The 16699-nt window shown below is 36.3% G+C and overlaps 1 long non-coding RNA gene across 13 annotated transcripts in view; it reads left to right on the top strand.

Moving 5' to 3' along the window:
- Positions 1–16699, top strand: part of LOC105078446 (uncharacterized) — a 618316-nt gene that overhangs the window by 171496 nt on the left and 430121 nt on the right. For 12 of the 13 annotated variants that reach the window (XR_012507538.1, XR_006718939.2, XR_836157.3 and 9 more), the window contains one exon: positions 7575–7683. The exons of the other annotated variant lie outside the window; for it this stretch is intronic. This is a non-coding gene — a long non-coding RNA (uncharacterized LOC105078446). The remainder of the gene's footprint in view (positions 1–7574; positions 7684–16699) is intronic. 13 annotated transcript variants of the gene reach the window in all.

Raw genomic sequence — 16699 nt, 5'->3', positions numbered from 1 at the left:
CTGCTGAAATTTGGTAAGGATTGCATTGAACCTGTGGGTCAATTTTGGTAGAATTGTCATCTTGACAATACTGAATCTTCAAATCCACGAAAGTGGGATGTATCCCCGTTTCTTTAGATCTTCTTTAATTCTCATTAATGTTCTGTAATTTTTAGTGTACATATCCTGTGCTTCTTTAGTTAAACTTATTCCTAAGATTTTATTCTTGTTAATACTATTGTGAAAGGAATTGTATTCTTTATTTCATTTATGAATCATTTATTTGTCATACAGAAAACAATTTTTGTATGTTGATCTTTTATCAGACATTATTGTAATTGATTGTTCTAATAATTGTCTTTTGTGAATTTCTTAGGTTCTTCTATATTCTGTATCGTATTGTCTACAAATAAGGCCAGTTTTACTTCCTTCTTTCCAATCCAATATCTTTTAGTTTTTTCTTGCATGATTGCACTGGTTGTTCTTTAGTATAATGTTGAAAGTAATGGCAAGAGCAGGTAACCTTGTCTTATTCTCAATTTTAAAGGGAAGGCCTTCAGTCTTTCATCAAGTGTGATGTTTTCTGAGGATTTTCGATAGACGTCTTTATGAAGGTGAAAAGTTCCCATCTATTCCAAGTTCGTTGAGAGTTTTTAAAATAATCAAGGATGTTGGATTTTGGCAAATGCTTTGTTTGTGTGCATTGATACCATCATGTGATTTTTTTTCTTTGTTCCACTAAAATGGGTTTCTTATATTAATTGATTTTTGAAAGTTAAATTAATCTTCCATTCTTGGGATAAATCTCACTTGGCCATGGTATATAATTGTTTTTATGTGTTAGATTCAATTTGTGATATTCTATTGAGGATGTCTACTTTTGCATCTATATTCAGGAGGTATATTGCTCTGTAGTTTGTGTTTGTGTATGGGTGGGTGATGTTCTTTCTGGCTGGCTTTGGTATTCGGGTGAAACTGAATACCTCACAGAATAGATACGAAGCATTTCTTCCCTTCTCTATTTTCTGGAAGAGTTTTTGAGACATTGGCATTATTTAATTTTAGACATTTGCTGAATGCATGAGTGAATGCATCTGGGCCTGTACTTTCCGGAAAGATGTTTAATTTCTAATTCGATTTCTTTACTTGTTATAGGTATGTTTTGGTTTAATCAGTTGTATTTTTACTGCCAGATTGGACATTTAGCCCAGGCTCTAAGAATCAGGCAAATTTGCTCTGAAAGCCCTCAACACACAGAAACATATTTCTGGTCACATGACCATCATAGAGGCTGTGTGGAATTAGTAAAGGGGAGACTGTTAAGAGGTGACATCATAAGAGGTTAGTGATGAACTTGGAAGCCATTTTATGGACTTTGGCTTTTACTCTGAATAAAACAGATAAGCACTGAAGGGTTTAAAGCAAAGATGTGACATGATCAGATTTAGCCCTTACAGTTTATATATAGTTCACACACATGTAATTTAAAATACATACATTCAATTATCTGTTGCTAAAGTATATAAACTTGAAGTTTTAAACCATGATTATAATGAAACATTTAGATTGCCAAAATATTTGCCAAGTGCATTGCTTACCATCCATTAATGGATTCCTATGCTGTCCTTCCAAGTCCTTTTTCCTTCTAGTAGAAGTGTACCTTAAGTCATTTATCTGCTAAAATCTCTAAATGATAAAACTGTCAGTCTTTATGATTGAGTTCTAAGCCTGGTTCAAACTCTGTCTGCCCTCCAGATAAGCTAGAGAAGATTAGGATTTCCACAAATGCTGTCAAGGAAATTCTTTGGATTCAACATCTAACCTTGTGTTAGTGATTCATAAATATGAGTTTGACATTCTCTCCCTTTAGTGAATCAGTGGCACACTACAGCAGTCACTGGATTACCCACTTAGTTACCATTTCCTGCCTCTCTCCCAACTGCCTAAGATATTACACAAGCCAGTATATCCCTGTCCACCACTGTCACTTATCAGTTTACTAGCGGTGGCAGTTAACAATTGCACTTACATGTCATGCCAGAAGCTACTCATACGCCACGTTCTACAAGTGTTGGGTTCTTCATTGACAGCCAGCTAGTATGTGATCAATGTCAAAAATCCCATCTCAGAATCCGCTTTAAAGCTCTACTCCTGGTGCTGGCTTTTTAAAATTTGCTTACGTGATAATAGATTCTAGATAAAAGAATTGTGGACAGAAGTTTTACCTGTGAATACTTCGAGGCTATGACCTGTAAAGAAGTAAGGATGGCACAATTAATCAGAGAGGGAAGCGGGACCTGCAGTGCCTCATTTTTCACTAAAAATAAATCAAGTATGGATAGTCAGGAAGGCAGGCATCTCAATAAAAAGTCATGCTCCCTTGTTCAGTTTCTGGATCCTACCGCACTGATTATATTAGATTCAGAGGCACAACAGTGTCCACAAGGAATTGCTCAGTCCACAGAGAATTAGCTCACCCACGTTTCCACCTATTCCCAGGGGTGGCTAAAGGTTGCTGAGTGACTGACTGATGAATGTAAAGGCATACCCTCTTTGCTTCAATTTGGAGCAGCTCTGTCATCTCAGCTCCAAAGCTCTACATATGATTGGGTGAAGCCTCAGTCACAATGACATTGCAGGGCAGTTTTTCCTGCTGCCCAATCTTGCTGCTGCTGCTTTTTTTTTTTTCTTTTTACATTTTTCTACTTTTTTTTTTTTTTGTATCTACAAAGAACACTCCACAATAAACCATCTGCATACAGTTCTTCGCTACCTAATCTGTGCCAAGTGAACATGACCTAAAATAGCTGGCATACTCCAATAGAACCCACCCTGGGGGAATCACCCTGAACAACTTCGAGGCAAAAGACAAAACAACAGTCCTCATCTTTGAATTTCAGAAAGTCTCCAGCACTGAGTTTCTTTAGTACACTTGACACCCCCTCACTAGTTTTGTTTACATTTATCTCTCTCTTTTTTCTACTTTAACAAGTTGAATTTCCTTCTTGCCTCAAGGGTCAAACTTCATTTCTTTGTTGCTTTAAAACCTCATTTGTAAATTAGTGCAAACTTCCAGTTACAAAATAAATGGGTCACGAGGATGAATTGTACAGGGTGGGGAGTATAATTAGTAACAATCTAGCATCTTTGGTGACAAATAGTAACTAGACATATCGTGGGGATATTTTGTAATGTATAGAACTATCGGATCACGATGTTATATACTGAGAACTAACACGGTATTCTAGGTTAACTGTACTTTAACAAACAAGCAAGCAAACTCTGAGAAAAAGAGATTTGTGGTTACCAGAGACAGGGATGGAGAGAGGAGGACTTGGATGAAAGTGGTCAAAAGATATAAACTTCCAGTTATGGGATAAATAAGTACTAAGGATGTAATGTGTAACATGATTAATATAATTAACACTGCTGTATTTTAGATAAGAAAGTGGTTAAGAAGGTAAATCCTCAGAGTTCTTATGACAAGGTAAAACTTGTTTCTTTTTCTTTTATTTTGTATCCTTCTGAGAGGCTGAATGCTTACTAAACTTATTGTGGTAATCATTGAATGATGTATGGAAGTCAAATAATTATGCTGTACACCTTAAACTTACACAGTGCTGTATGTTGATGATGTCAGCAAAACTGGAAGGAAAAAGCATGCTGAAAAATAAAATGTAGTGTATAGCAAGAAAATCAAGGAAAGAAACCTTTAATTTTCTATCCTTTTTGTTGTAGCATTATATACTTCGGGAGTTATTCACTTTGATGCTTTAGATTCTGAATATTAAGCAGAACAATTATGGTTGTAATTGAGATCTGTGTCTGAAAGATGATGTAACAGTAAGTCTTCCTGAGAACTAGTTACCAAGTAGTGGATGTCGTAAAGTGCACTTAGCTCTTATGAAGATGCTACGAACACAGGCTGGATACTGTAGAGAAACACTGAATGTTCCTTCTTATGCCTCTCTTGACAATGAGTCCACTTATTAATTATTTTTAATCCTTTGGGGCGAGACAGAGGTTAATTAGAAAGGGATTAGAAAATACATTGTAGTGTTGTCAGGGGAATAACTTCTGGGAATGTTCAAACTTCTGAGCTAAGCCTGAGGTTTTGCACCAGGCTCATACAGTGCTGCAGGCATCTTGAGGTCAATAAAGTCTTTTAATTTTCTATGCCAAATTGATTTTGGTCTCCTGTAAGTTATCGCAGGGCCTGAACGAGGTGGCAGGCAGATGACAGTTATTAAGTAGAAGAGAGAAGGGTGGGGGCAAGGAAAAGCCTTACAGCCCTATTCCACAGCCTTGGTTGCATTTAACAGTTATGAACGACCTGGAAGATGTAATGTGCCAATCAATTCAAATGAAAATAAAAACAACTTTAAAAAAACTGAATTTTCAAAGCTATCACTTTGGAGTTTCGCGAATATGCAAAATTTTTCGAGGCCACAGATGTGCCTTGTTGTTGACGATAATTATGATGTTTTGTTTTTACAAAGGCAAAAAACCTACAAGTAATCGCAAAGAGTGAATCAAGTTAAATCAGTATAATTTTTCTACTTGCTTGGCCGGAGTTCTCACTAACCTTAAGAAAGTTAACTATTTAGAAGGTTAATGTAAGGTCCTGTACTATTTTGGAAAGTCATCGTAGTAGAGTGGAAAGGTTAGTTGGGAATCAGGAGTCCTGTATTTTAGTTTCTACTATGTCACTAACTAGCTGTGCGACCTTGGGCAAATCACTTAACCTCTAAGGTCTCTGTTTTCTCATGTGTAAAATGAGGAGCTTGAACTACATGATCTCTAGCAGTGTTCACTAAATCTGCAACTAAATCAAAATATAGAGAACGTGATTGAAATTACTCCTATAGACCAGCAGCACATAGAAACCAGTGTTGAAGAGGAGAAATAGAAATTAGAGCAGGTCCTTTATATTCACAGGTCTCTTGTAATCTTGAATATTTACTGCAGACCAGTCCTAATAATTTCTCCAGAGGAGAAGGTTCTGTAAAAATAAATAAAGCACAGTTCCTTTGGTCTATTTTTAGTAGAATTGGAGACCATAGCAATATTCTACAAATATTCCTTTTATGCACATCTGTCCGACAAACTTAGAGAGTGTTCCTCCCATGTTGGTCTTTTATTTATTTCTGATACCTCTTTGATAAAGTGTGTATTGTAATAGGGAAACCGGACAGGTATTGCAGTGTCTGTCTCTGTTAGAAACAAGAGGTGAAATTTCTACAATTTAATCCACCTCTGGGGACATGTGTTGAAAATTCCCTTTATTCTCACTGTTAATACACAGAGAACCTGGGAGAAAGTAAATGGAGAGAATTTGTTAGCTTTTCTACTCAAGTAAAGGTCACTAAGAGTGGTCAAAAGCATCCCAAGTGTGTGATTTAAAATTATATAGGATTTTTCCCAGATGCCCCAGTAATGTCTCCTCTGAAGAAGATAAAGGAATATTACAAGAACCTTCTGAGATTTCAGGATTATCATATTGCTGCTTTGTCTAGTAGCTTAATTCAGACGCACGGATCCTCTTGGTTGTATAGTTGCTAACAAATTGTTTGCTTGTACAAAATTTCCTTGCAGTTGAGTTACTTAACAGAGGGTTATATGTCTCATTTGAATCAGCACCACTACAATTTTTATTCTAATTGTGTATTTTTTGGCTATTCCACTATATGGAAATGGTGTCTGTTATACACTTGAACGTTTCCTCCATCAGAAAGTTGAATTTCTTAAGATATATTCTTCTTCATTATAATGTAAAATGAGTTTTCCTCAATTCTGTCAGGGTTTTATGTCTTTCCCCAAAGCCTAACTTTACCAAGTAACTGGCAAAGCAATTCAATGACAGAATGTTACCCTTGAGCTAAACTGTCAACCTCATCATTAGACTAAAGACACAGAGAAATGAAAAGGAAAAATAACATGTATCACCAAAAGTTTTAGTGCAAGAATTTGTAAAGAGCAGAAAAATTAAAATAAAAATATTCTTCTTATGAAACACTATTTATTAGTTGTATGGCAGACATGTTTAAAGTAAATTAATATTAATGAGAAGTTTTTACAAATTAAAGACCCCAAGTAGAAAAATTTTAAAGGTCATGCATGAACAGGGCATAAAAGAAATATAAATAGCTAACCAATGTATGAAGACAGTTTGAAGCTCACTGATAGAGCAAGATATAAAAATTAAAATGTTCACGAGCCACCATCTTTCAATGATCAAATCATCAAGAATTTTATAAATGATAACACTCAATATCGGCAATGGTAGAAGAAAATGAAAAATCACATACATTACTGATTGGAGAATGAAGTTGTAAGCTTTCTGTAACACAATTTGATAATAAACAGCCAAAGCTTTCAAATGGCTCCATGCATCAATTCTTCTGGAAATTAACCTAATGGGTTATGACAGAAGTAAGCAAAGATGTAGTTTCAAGGATATTTACTATACACAAAAAGCAATGTAGGAAACAAACTTTATGCACCAAAATGATAGTGACTGCTCTCTGTGCATGTTTTCACATTTCATATAGTCACATATCACATCTATTCATATTTCACACATATATATTCATGTTGCGCAAAAAACTATTAAAACCATAGTGATGTACTTAGAAACATGAGAAGATACATATGATGTATTCACTGAAACAAGATTATGAGATTTTGCAGAACTCAGATGTGATTTTTTTTTTTAATATTCCAGTATCTGGTAGCGAGCTTCCACAAAGTATACAACATGTGTTTGTTGAATTAATGGGTGAATGTAACTTTTGTAACTTTTAAATGGACTCTTAGCCGTTTATTGATGTAATGTGCTACTCATACAGCAGTAGAGGTCATGATAATGCAAATTTCTTTTGCTAGTTATATTTCTGTTAACTGTCTTGGGATTGTCTGCAATCTGTATCTAGAGTGTTATTTTCAAAGTGACTTTAAATCTAACATACTAGTATATCCTGTCTGCTTTTACTCACTGAATAGTGTATAGTTTCATCTCCATGTATTATTCTTCATACTTAAAAAAATATACATTCTATGTTTAAGTTGAATATGATTGTAGTAATTGACATAGAAAATGATTAAATTATTAAAGTTGAAAGAGATAACTTGTTAGTATTGCTCTGGAGTTCACCATTAGCCATCATAAAAGAAAGATTTAAATGTAAAGTAGCTCTAGAAAATGGCAAACGGCTCTTTACTTGAGAAAATTAGATACTTCTCACTTCTCCTCGTTAACAGCTTCTCTGTTTGGCTACCCTTGAAAACCAAAACAACCACAGGCGGCGATTCCCCAGGCCCAGTGAGCTCAGTCTGGCGCTTCCAGACCTCTGCAGTGGGACCTGGTCACTGGCTCCGGGGGCTGTAATTAGCTGCTGCTCTTCCTGCCATCTGTGGCTGTTCGTGTGTGTCTGTAATGAACCTGCATATGATTCTGTTGATCTGGGGAGAGCTCCATCTCTCTGAATCTTTAATGATGTTGTTCTCTCAGTTCTCCAGACGAAACGAGTAGGCGGGAAGGACAGAAATACAATCTGTAATGAGTAAACCAGTGAGCCAAGCTTTCTCTGTTCTAGGAACGCAGACTTTCAGTTTTCTTCAACTGAGTGTGATGTCAGCCTTCCGTGTGGCTGGTTGCTGTTGGCCCTAGAGGAGGATGGAGGAGGAACCAGGCCTGTGACACAGGTAAGTCACTATGCACAGGCAGCTAAGGGTGTGAGGAGAGGAAAGTGTGTACAACAAGCCCTCAAAGCATGTGCATAAAACTGTGGAAGAATGCAGGGAACAATCAGCTTGCGACTACTCATTCATCTTCCTTTTTTTTTTTTTGGTCTTAACGTGTCTTCCTCTCTGGCCTGTGGTGGTTTATGGTCAGCCTGGTCACGTGGTCCCCCAGTTGGTCTATACGATGCCAAGAAGTGTGTGGCTCCTTGGTGACCTGCGTCACCTGCCACTCCACTCTTCAGCCTGTGTCATGCTCATGGTTAGAGTCCTTTTTGATTGACTTCAGGCTGTTCAGCGTTGCTGGCGAGTGTCACAACACAGTGGCATGTAGGTTCTCTGAAAACTAGAATCCAGCCTCTAATGGGAATATTCACAGATTAATGCTTTGACAACTCTAGCCCATTCGTTACTATATTATTCATTCATTAAGGTAATCCACTTGACATTCGTTGTGTGTGCCTATATCATCCCAGACCCAAAGGGCCCATTTGCAAAGTAGAAAGTTCATGTAAATCAGTATCTTACTTATCTTCTATTTCTTCCCCCCTAGTCCATCATCCCTCTTTCTTCACTGTCAAACATTTCCTCACTTCCTCCCTTTGTTCTCCCCTCTGCTCCTTCGTCCCTGATGCTCTGTTCTCTCGTGGCTCCCTGGCCCCCGCTGGCTGGCCTCCTCCCTCTGTGACGGTTCTGCCTCATCTGTTGGCTCCTTTACCTCCTATTACATCATCAGTGTGGACATTCTGCACGGTTGGGTCTACTTTCTTATTGTTTCCTTTTCCCTCTAGGCTCCTTCCCTCTGGGACATTATTCACTCTGATACATTCAGTTATTACTTCTATATGGATTACTATATAATTTTATCTTGAATCTATGCTTCTTTCCATATTTTCTATCCCATATTTCCACCTGGATATTCACTGGTATCCAGGCTCTATTTGTATAAATGTGATCATCTAATTTTTTCCACCTGTGTAAGTTACATGTCCAGTATCCTGTTCTAGTATGTCTCTGCAACTCCTAAAGTAATGAACCTCCGTGAAGTGTTTTCAGGAACTACTCCCTACTATTGGTCAATAATTGAGCTGGGTAATCGGGGCACAGAAACATAAGACTGTTTCATTCTTACTCTCTCAACTTCAATACAGTATTTTTTAAATGACTAAATCTGCAGTGTCACATTTTGCATTTTATGGTTTAAGATCAAGGAGAAAGCTCATCTGTCGTCAAAATGTAACTTATTGATGTTGATATTTCTCTAATTTTATAATCATGAATTAGAAGTATAAATACACAAATTTCCTTGAGGATAAGGCGTCTGGATAGATTAGAGTCAGAGTAAGCAGGGTGACATCAAATATCAGAACAGGTTACTATGCAGAAGCTACTGAGTACTTTGAAGGGTGGAGGATGCCAGGGGGCACAAAAGGTGATGCCCAGGGGAGCTTGACACACTGGTGTTTAAACTTCATGTCCCAACTGCTCCGAGTGCTGGTCGTCAGTACTTTCATGTTGATGGATGCAGAGAAACTGTTTGCAGAGATTTTTTTTAACATCCTCTGTGGCCACTATAGGCATATCCTTTAGCAGAAACTCTGGTGACATCTTCCAAATACACATTTATTAGGCCTGGAGAAAAATCTTGCGTGACCGAGTGGCCTAGGCTCTTTATGAAAGCCTTACTGGGTACTGAAGGCCAGATTAGGTCTTTGAAATTATGAAAGATTTTGTAGAAACTGGGGGCACTCAGAATAGCAGTGAACATTATAAATCGTGATGAAAGTTGTTCTATTTTTTTATGAAAGTCACATACTTCCACAGGTTTGCTACTCTTGTGGGCTCTTCGGTTTCACGCAGCCCAGTCCTTGTGTTGTCTCAAACTACAGCTTGTCCTAATTAAATTTCAGACATATCTTCGGTACCTCTCACTCCAGGTGACAACCCACCTGTTTAAACCATATTGCAGCTCAACATTGTGATGGTATTACGTTGATTTTTGTTGTTTCTGAATGCTTGAGGAACTGGTTAACTATCTACTTTTCATTCGTGATAAGAACATTGCAGCATCGATGATTCTAGTACATATTATCATCTCCATAATCCCAATTTCCTTCTAATTTTCTTTTTGTGTATATATATTTTTATTGAAGTATAGTCAGTTTACAGTGGTGTGTCAATTTCTGGTGTACAGCATAATGTTTCAGTTATACATGAACATGCATATATTCATTTTCATATTCTTTTTCACTGTAAGTTGTTACAAGATACTGAATATAATTCCCTGGGGTATACAGTATCAACTTGTTATTTATCTATTATATATATGTTAGTATCTGCAAATCTTTATCCCTTTCCACCTCCTTCCCCACCCTGGTAACCATAAGTTTGTTCTCTATGTCTGTGAGTCTATTTCTGTTTTGTAAATAAGTTCCTTTGTATCATTTTTTTTTAATTCCACATGTAAGTGATATTGTGTGGTATTTTTCTTTCTCTTTCTGGCTTACTTCACTTAGAATGACAATCTCCAGGTCCATCCATGTTGCTGCAAATGTGATTATTTTATTCTTTTTATGGCTGAGTAGTATTCCATTGTATAAATATACCACAGCTTCTTTATCTAGTCATCTGTTGATGGATATTTAGGTCATTTCCATGTCTTGGCTATTGTAAATAGTGCTGCTATGAACACTGGGGTGCATGTATCTTTTTGAATTAAGGTTCCCTCTGGATACATGCCCAGGAGTGGGATTGCTGGATCATATGGTAAGTCTATTTTTAGTTTTTTAAAGACTCTCCATACTGTTTTCCATAATGGCTGCACCAAGCTGCATTCCCACCAGCAGTGTAGGAGGGGTCCGTTTTATCTATACCTTCTCCAGCATTTATCGTTTGTGGACTTCTGAATGATGGCCATTCTGACTGGTGTGAGGTGATACCTCATTGTAGTTTTGATTTGCATTTCTCTGATAATTAGCGCTATTGAGCATTTTTTCATGTGCCTATTGGCCATTTGTATATCTTCCTTGGAGAATTGCTTGTTTAGGTCTTCTGCCCATTTTTGAATTGGGTTGTTTGGTTTTTTTGTTATTAAGTTGTATAGACTGTTTATATATTCTGGAAAGTAAGCCCTTGTCAGTTGCATCATTTGCAAGTATTTTCTTCCATTCCATCAGTTGTCATTTTGTTTTGCTTATGGTTTCCCTTGCTGTGCAAAAGCTTCTAAGTTTAGTTAGGTCCCATTTGTTTATTTTTGCTCTTATTTCTGTTGCCTGGGTAGACTGTCCTATGAGAATTTTGCTAAGATGTATGTCAGATAATGTTTTGCCTATGTTTTCTTTTAAGAGGTTGATAATGTCTTGTCTTATGTTTAAGTCTTTAAGTCATTTTGAGTTTATTTTTGTGTATGGTGTGAGGGAGAATTCTAAATTCATTGATTTACATGCAGCTATCCAGTTATCCCAACACCATTTGCTGAAGAGACTGTCTTTACTCCATTGTATATTCTGATAGAGAGTCCATTCTGGGTGCTAGTAGAGAGGTAGATAGATCAATCACAGATCCTTTTATGTCATATTTGCTTGATGGGAGGTAAGGCATTTTTAGGGCTGGGGTAAGAGACTAAAGAGTGCAAGGTGATGAAAGTAGCAAACTGAGTCTCCAAATTAGTTTCTTGGAGTAAGCCTCTGATGTGTGTCATCCCTGTAGTGAAACAGTTTTTCTCTCAATACTATTCCTAACCAGTCCCCCAGTTCCTGATTCACAATGAGTATAACGTTTTGTTATGTTTGCTCATGCTGACAGTATTGTTGCTTCAGCTGTCAAAACCAGAGTTTCAGAATCAACCCTGGTAGACAGTAGTTCATAGAGGTGTGACACTAATACCGCTATTTTCCCCGTTGGCCCCTGCTAACTCTTGTCAGGATGTATGTCTTTGAAGTATGAGGGAAGAGTCTCCTTCCTTCTTTGCTTCATCACCTGAGATCTTTCACGCTGCAGTGTCGGGTGATGACTTTTGGACTTGTTCACAGAACCCTCTCCTTTGGGAACTGGTGTGCGTGGAGGATGGCTCAGGGCAGGCAGGTGCGGAACTGGCATCTGTGCTCCTTTGAGAACTTATTTCAGAGTCCATTCCTGGCCCCGTTTTCTACCACCTCAATGTAAATTATTTTTCAGGGGCCCAATTGCCCTTTCAGTAATCTGCTTTTGGCTGGATTCCCTTAGTCCCCTTCTGTGATTATGATTGTTTCCCAAATCTGTCCCTGTTCCTGGCTTTGCTGTAGAACCACACAGCTGGCGTTAGAGCCTGCCACAGTAAGACTGTCTTCTTTTTAACTAACTAAATGTTTGATTTTTCCCTTAAATATTCTCTTCATTCTCTGAACCCACATATAGCATGAGTTTGTACTCATTAGTAAAAGAGAAAGGGGAAAAAAGTGAATTTTCCTCCGGTTCCTTGTTAACTTCTCTACTGGGAAAGGGAATTGGCCAGAAGCTGGTAATATGGACTCCTTTGCATTTAACTCCCTTATGTCTTCTAACACGAACAAATGCCAACTTTGGAATCCTAGTTAAATGGTGGGAGGTCAGAGCTGACTATTCCACCTTCTTAAGTCATCAGTCTAGTTTTCTGATTCCTTACACATTCACATAAAAGGCATAGAATTTTCATTGTAAAAGGAATCTTAGAAACCATTTGGTAGAGTCACCTTAATTTAAAATTGAGAAGAGGAAGGGCATGTCCAGTGATGGGTGACTGAAGGTCGTATTAGCTTAAGAAATTAGGACTAGAATACAGGCCTCTGTATTCTATGGTAAAATGTTTCTCCTTTTTTATTAACTTGAAAAGTACATATATTTTAATACTTGTAGTAACTGTATATCATACTGTCATATGGGCTATTTCTATTGTGGCCAAGAAACATGTTGACTTTTAGATAATACTGTCAGTTCATTTCAGGGGAAACTCAGAAAATTTTTGCTTTAGTATTTGATATCAAAGTTTCATTTTTAAGAGAAAGAGTATTATTTCCAAAACTGAATAGAGCCACTAAGATAGATACAGATATAGATATATATATATAGATATATATTTTTTTTTAATTTCCAAAATTTAGTGGAAAAGTGCTTATAAGTGCTTTTAGCCTTCAGAAGGAAAACAGTAAACAATGTATTGGTCATGTTATGGTTTAAACAGAATACAAAGGCTTCTTGCCTGACCATAAATGTCTCCTATACTGACCAGCCTTATCTCATTAGTCACAACTTAAGCTGCTGCCCTCAGAAAGCCCTTGTTAAATATAATCCTACTACCTGGGAAGTATGCAATATGCTTCATTATTTAGTTCTTATTACCACCCAACATCACATTAGCAGCAAAATGTCACCAAGAGATGGGACACAGAAGGTCTTTTTATTTTCCTATAGGAAAATAAAAGTTGCAAAACACTGTCAAAGTAGGGTAGCAACAAGCGAGTGAGACCCATTGGAATGCTGACTTGAGGAACCTAAACGCAGGAAGAGGTGAGGCCGACAGAAAAGAACTCTCAAATCCAGCTGCTACACAGATTGGCCGAAGGCAAACCCATTGAAACAACAGAACAAAAACTTGAAAATAGTCAGTGGAAAGGTATCTATTTAACAATCACAAAATTATGCAAAACATCCTTAAAGAAAATGTGAGTGACAACAGTCATTACAGCTTGGCTCTAATGTCAGAGTGAAGCGTTCTCTATCAGAACTTTGAGCTCTGTGATGTTTGCTAACAAAACACAAAAACAGATGTCTCAGAAAGCGACTCTGATTCTCAAGTGCTAACAATTAGACTGTCGTCAGACTTCTTAGTAGAAGCCAAGTCTCACTCAAATGTGGGCCTTGCAGGGAAGAGCGAACAGTTACAAATGCACTGTGGGATATAGTTACTTGGAGGAGCACCATACTATAATATTTGTATCCTAAAAGCCCTAATAGATTATCATTATTTCTCAAAAACCAGAAATAGCATGATTATCCAAGGAGTTTTGGATAGGAAAAAATGCCTATTACTATAAACATGTTTCAAGATCAGTGATGTCACTGCTGATCAGAAGAAAGTATACCATATAATTAATATTGGAATCAAATGTCTGTTTACGTAATTCCAAAAATGACATAATACAAACTGTGGTTGATCACTTATTGTCTAACTGAACTTCACATGTTCCTAACAAGTAAATATTCTTGTGAGACTTTATTCCTTGAAGATAAGGCAACAACTTTATTCCTTGAAGATAAGAAGTGATGTTTTTGTTCTTACAGAGTACCAGAAATCTTCCAATATGTAATGCATTACATATTGACTGGCAGTATTAGGCTGCCAGACAATATGTAATGCATTACAAATGCATTTGGAGTCATAGAAGTAAGAGGAAAAGCATGGGGAATGGGGTGAAAGTATATCAAGTCTCCTCTTGAGGTCAAACACGCTTTTTCTTAGGTTTAGCTTAGCCGAGTTCACCTTGGGCTAAAGGGTCCAAAGGAGAGTATATCCTTGGACAGGGCAGGGGCAGTCAGAAGCAAGTTCACAACCTTACAGCCTGGTAACTATTCTCTTTTCTAACAAAGGTCAAAATACAGCTATTTTTATCAAGTAAAAGCTGAAAGTCCCTTTATGCCAGAACAATAAACAGTTTCCCCAAATGTCAGCTTACTCTTCATTGTTTCTTTACTTATCTCGCCTACTTCCCAAAGGAAAATTGTCTAAATCAGAAGACCTCAAATGAGAGAGTGGGTTCATGCTTGATTTCCCCTTAAGATGACACTTCCTCATTTCTCCGTATCCTCTCAGAAAAACAAGCTAGCTTTGCAATTCTCCAAAGTAATTTATTTTTATATACCGTACATTATTCATTTATTTTAGTATAGACTTATTTTCCCAAAGTTTAAGACATCTTAAACTGCAAATTTTTTTAATTCTTTTTCCATTGAAGAGGTCAGTTATTTATTGATATGTTCCAATCTCTCATACTTTCTGCAGAGGGATTGGCAGAACTGTGCAGAGTGATGTCTAGGGACATTATCAAACCAAATTGATCTGAACCTAAGAAAAGAGAAAGAATTTTATGTAGGATGCAACTTGCAATGTGGAGCATAAGTCAAATAGCTGTTTCATCAGGATGGTCTTCCTGGAGCCATTGTGCTGATCAGCCACAATGGAAAATCCTATCTGAGCAGTATTCACAGGATTAGCATATTCCAATATTAGTGCATTCCAGCTTCCTCAAGTTCATTACCACAGTTGAAGGGCATGGGCACTTTTCTATTTCCGTATGTTTTTTTCCTCAACTCTGTTGAATCAAGTTAATACTGAAGCTGCAAGCTTTCACTGATAATCACAGTCAGAATTATGGTCATACAAACTTACTAAGAAAATGCCAAGTGTATAAAGCAATAAAAGAGAATTACACTGCGTTAGTCAATTATTTGAATATACAAAATATTGCTTTTTTTTAACCTTAAGGTCTTTTTATAAATGTGTGTTCTTGACTACCATAAATCATCAGTTAAAAATGGAGTTCAAATTACAAGTTTACTATAGCATCAGATTTCTTTATTTCTTATATATGATCACAAATGTGTAGGAACAAACTTTAGTTCATCTGTATTCTTATTTTGAAGGGATATGAATGTAATTATGCTGATACAAATGACAGCATATCATCTCATAATGACGATTTTTTTTCTGTATTGTTAACATACATAATATTTTTAACTGGGAAAGGTTGAGAGAGTTTTTTTTTTTTTTTTTTGATAAGAAAACTACCACATCTTGATTGAAAATAACTGAAAAATCAATATCATTGCACAAGCCATGAGGAAAGTAAAATGGTAAAAATTCAATTAATTCATCCTAATGAACAGCCATCATTGCGCGGAAGGAAGGAAGTGGAGTAGGAAGGAAAGAAGGAAACAAAGAAATGAGAAAAAAGGAAGGAGGATGGATCTAGGGAAGGAAACATAACCAGGGATTAATACACTAACTGGGGGAGGGTCTCTATACCTCAAAAGAAATTGATCAAGATACTTAATGAGAAACTGAGAAGGAAAATGTGTAGGGTTACTTATTAATCGACTATAATAATTCTAAATGTCTAATTCCACCTCATCTTTAAATCCTTAAGATCTGGTTCATATGTGCAATAAATATTTGTTAGAATGAAAAGATTATAAAGTCATATGAAATTTGCATTAGGAGATTTTTAATACAGAATGCCTTTATGAGGGGAAGGCCTAAACCAATGGCTGTGGATACCCATAAACTTATTTTAGCTCAATTTAGAGAAGAATTTTCATTATTATCCAAAGGTAAAAGATTCTAACTTAGGAATAGTGTTTCTTATCTTAAACTGAGCAGTAGGGATGAATAATACAGTGGGTACATGATAAGTATCCATATTTATTCAAACTTTGAGGTTATAATTCTATGATTGAAAGTAAAAAAAAAGTAAGAAAATAAATTTTACAAGTCATTTAGCAATAAAATTATATCTGAAGTGTTAAATGCAATGTCTTAAAACGTGGATTTAAATAAATACTTAGAATCCATTTTTTTTAGAGTTTTACAAATTCAAATAATGATTTTAGCATAGTCAATGCATTTTTTGATGGTTCAAATCCAGGTAATTCATTTTAGCTTTATTTTAAAAATCATAGAAATACATTTTAAGGAGAAATAATATATACAATAAGAATGTATAACAAATAAATGTATTTTAAGGAGAAATAATAAGTATGTACAATACAATTATATATACAAGTATATATAAATTCAAAGTTAGGAAAATTAACAGCAGTATGATTGAAATGAGCTTTTAAAGTCATTAGCTGCTGCTAGTTAGTTTCTAAATTTTGGGTAAGGCTAACTTCAAAGTAGACTTTTTTTTTCAGCATGGCAACAATTTATACAATATTACAAGGTGGACTGGATTCTTGCATCATAAAC

This window comes from Camelus bactrianus, chromosome 6 (genome assembly GCF_048773025.1).
Source record: "Camelus bactrianus isolate YW-2024 breed Bactrian camel chromosome 6, ASM4877302v1, whole genome shotgun sequence".
In the NCBI taxonomy this organism is placed as follows: Eukaryota; Metazoa; Chordata; class Mammalia; order Artiodactyla; family Camelidae; genus Camelus; species Camelus bactrianus.
Note: the sequence above shows the minus strand (reverse complement) of the source record. Positions and strands in the feature narration are given on the sequence as shown.